The 3,626-nt window shown below is 54.7% G+C and overlaps 1 long non-coding RNA gene across 1 annotated transcript in view; it reads right to left on the bottom strand.

The window, feature by feature from the left end:
- Positions 1 to 1,124: 1,124 nt before the first annotated feature.
- LOC108801550 overlaps positions 1,125 to 3,626 on the bottom strand; it is a 7,607-nt gene continuing 5,105 nt past the window's right edge. The window contains exons 2-3 of the long non-coding RNA XR_001942153.1: positions 3,501 to 3,578; positions 1,125 to 1,208 (exon numbers count right to left, since the gene is read on the bottom strand). This is a non-coding gene — a long non-coding RNA (uncharacterized LOC108801550). The remainder of the gene's footprint in view (positions 1,209 to 3,500; positions 3,579 to 3,626) is intronic.

Genomic DNA, 3,626 nt, shown 5'->3' with positions numbered 1-3,626 from the left:
GGGCCTCACCGCCGCCCCAGCGCTCCCCCCGTGTGACCTCACCGCCGACCCAGAGGTCTCCCCGTGTGACCTCACCGCCGACCCAGAGGTCTCCCCGTGTGACCTCACCGCCGACCCAGAGGTCTCCCCGTGTGACCTCACCGCCGACCCAGCGCTCTCCCCGTGTGACCTCACCGCCGACCCAGCGATCTCCCCGTGTGACCTCACCGCCGAACCAGAGACCTCCCCGTATTACTATGCCACCACGCCATTGTGCGCACTCACCTCCATGATAAGGGGTTCTCGGTGCTGCAGAATCAGGTGTAGTATAAAGCTCATCACACGGGAGGGGGTCACATGCTTCTGGCTGTAGGCCGTGAACTCGAGCAGCAGACTGTCCCGCTCTGTTTCCTGTCCAGACAATGAATTATGGGATGTGGTGACCCGACTTCCTGTCCTCTCTGCTGTACCCACAATGCCTTTCTTCCTAAAGTAACAGCATCATTCACCCAATATACAAGCTGTCACATTCACACTTCAAACCTGTTCTGATTGGATAGAAAGGGGAAGTGATTGGTTGCTATGGGGAACACAGACAGTTGTGCATGGGGTGTGTCTTCCCAGACCGGAGACAGAACTATTCAGCACAATGTGGAATTTCCATGAGCACCCCCAGAACCAGCGGAGGCTTCCGGCAAACACTGGCGGGGTTCCATCTCCGTGGGCTCACCTCCAGGAACTGGTAGTTCTGCTGCAGGAAGTGCTGGACGTGGCCCATGTCAGAGAGTGGCGACTCCAGGATGACGTCTGCATGGAGGAGGACATAGCACAGTACGGAAGGATCCATATCACAGGTCAGTACTGATCCCAGCAGAGACAGAACCTGCAGGAAGAGACACCAGAGCGTTCAGCTCCCGGCCTGCTGATTCCACTTCCTCCCAGACCATTGTGGGGCCCCCGAGCACTGACCTGACTCTCCGGGGCGTACCGCCTCACCGCACACAGGTAGTCCTCCAATCCTCGGCAGCTGATCTCCTCCTGGATGTAGCGCCTCCTGAAGAATTCCCGCACCGCGTCCTGCACACGACACGTCACATTACACATGGGAGTCCACGCGGCCGGGTTTTGGGAATGTTTGTACCTACCTGCATTCCGCTGATCCGGGATTTGCCCTCCAGCTGCAGAACAAAGATGGCCGCCAACTGCTGAGACACCGACACACAGAGCTCCTGTACAGGATACAGCGAGAAGCGGATCACATGACCTCCACCAACCAATGCAAATCATCTGATTACAAACACACGTGTGCCATGAACATTTGACATGCCTGTCATTGGGGGACACCAATCATAAGACCAACTTCATAGACTGAATCATATACAGTCCTCCCAACCATAGAGCTCTCCCTGTATACACAGTCCTCCCAACCATAGAGCTCTCCCTATACACACAGTCCTCCCAACCATAGAGATCTCCCTATACACACAGTCCTCCCAACCATAGAGATCTCCCTATACACACAGTCCTCCCAACCATAGAGCTCTCCCTGTACACACAGTCCTCCCAACCATAGAGCTGTCCCTGTACACACAGTCCTCCCAACCATAGAGCTCTCCCAACCACAGTCACACACAGTCCTCCCAACCATAGACCTCTCCCTGTACACACAGTCCTCCCAACCACAGTCACACACAGTCCTCCCAACCATAGACCTCTCCCTGTACACACAGTCCTCCCAACCATAGAGCTCTCCCAACCACAGTCACACACAGTCCTCCCAACCATAGAGCTGTCCCTGTACACACAGTCCTCCCAACCAGTCACACACAGTCCTCCCAACCATAGAGCTCTTCCTGTACACAGTCCTCCCAACCATAGAGCTCTTCCTGTACACACAGTCCTCCCAACCATAGAGCTCTCCCTGTACACACAGTCCTCCCAACTATTGAGCTCTCCCAACCAGTCCTCCCAACCATAGAGCTCTCCCTGTACACACAGTCCTCCCAACCATAGAGATCTCCCTATACGCACAGTCCTCCCAACCATAGAGATCTCCCTATACACACAGTCCTCCCAACCATAGAGATCTCCCTATACACACAGTCCTCCCAACCATAGAGCTCTCCCTGTACACACAGTCCTTCCAACCACATGTGATGGGACTTGTGTGTATGAGGTATCATATGAAACCTCATTTATAACGGTCTGTGGTGGTAGTGCAGGTCATGTGACTCTTCACATACACTATATTGCCAAAAGTATTGGGACGCCTTCACACGCAAATGAACTTTAACGGCCCCCCAGTCTTAGTCCGTAGGGTTCAGTATTGGGTTGGCTCCGCCCTCTAATGGCCCCCCAGTCTTAGTCCGTAGGGTTCAGTATTGGGTTGGCTCCGCCCTCTAATGGCCCCCCAGTCTTAGTCCGTAGGGTTCAGTATTGGGTTGGCTCCGCCCTTTGCCACTATAACAGCTCCGCCTCTTCTGGGAAGGAGTCCGCAAGGTTTAGGGGCGTGTCTATGGGAATGTTGGACCATTTGTGAGGTCAGGTACTGATGTTGGGGGAGGGGCTTGCAGTCTCCGCTCTAATTCATCCCAAAGGTGTTCTATGGGGGTGAGGTCAGGACTCTGTGCGGCCAGTCACGTTCCTCCTCCCCCCCTCCCCCATCCGTGTCTTTATGGACCTTGCTTTGTGCACTGGTGCGCAGTCATGTTGGAACAGGAAGGGGCCGTCCCCAAACTCCTCCCACAAAGTTGGGAGCATGAAATTGTCCAAAATGTCTTGGTGTGCTGATGCCTTAAGAGTTCCCTTCACTGGAACTAAGGGGCGGAGCCCAACCCCCGAAAAACAACCCCCCCCCCCAACTTTACACTTGGCACAATGCAGTCAGGCAAGTACCGTTCTCCTGGCAACCGCCAAACCCAGACACGTCCATCGGATTGCCAGACAGAGAAGCGTGATTGGTCCCTCCAGAGAACACGCCTCCCCTTCTCTAGAGTCCAGTGGCGGCGTGCGTTACACCGCGGCATCCCACGCTTTGCATTGCACTTGGTGATGTGCGGCTTGGATGCAGCTGCTCCGCCCCCCATTCCATGAAGCTCTCTACGCACTGTTGTTGTGCCAATCTGACGGCCGCATGGAGTTTGGAGGTCTGTAGCTATTGGCTCTGCAGACAGTCGGCGACTTCTGCGCGCTGTGCGCTTCAGCATGCGCTGACCCCGCTCTGTCATGTGACGTGGCCGACCACTTCCTGGCTGAGTTGCTGTTGTTCCCGGTTGCTTCCACTTTGTTATAATCCCAGTAACAGGCGACCGCGGCGGAATATTTAGTAGCCGGGAAATGTCACGGAACACCTGAATCACATGATTGGGAGGGGCCAATACTTTTGGAAATATAGTGTATATATGTGTGGGAGGGGCTGTCTGGTGGCAGTGCAGGTCATGTGACCCTTCATACACATGTATAGCATGTTGGCAGTGAGAGAGCCGTGTGCAGTGTCCGCATGTCGCTCTTTCCGTACAGACCGGAGATATCACTCGGCAAGATTCTCTCCTCAGATGGATCCTCCCAAATTCCTTCTCCAGCCCGGAGAGACTCGGAACCTGCAGAAAAGATTCAGTGATCAGAGGATCCTTCTCATCAATGTGAGA

This window comes from Nanorana parkeri, unplaced genomic scaffold (assembly GCF_000935625.1).
Source record: "Nanorana parkeri isolate BGI_ZX_2015 unplaced genomic scaffold, ASM93562v1 scaffold2379, whole genome shotgun sequence".
Classification (NCBI taxonomy): domain Eukaryota; kingdom Metazoa; phylum Chordata; class Amphibia; order Anura; family Dicroglossidae; genus Nanorana; species Nanorana parkeri.
The sequence above is the reverse complement of the archived record's forward strand: the minus strand, read 5'-3'. Positions and strand labels throughout refer to the sequence as shown.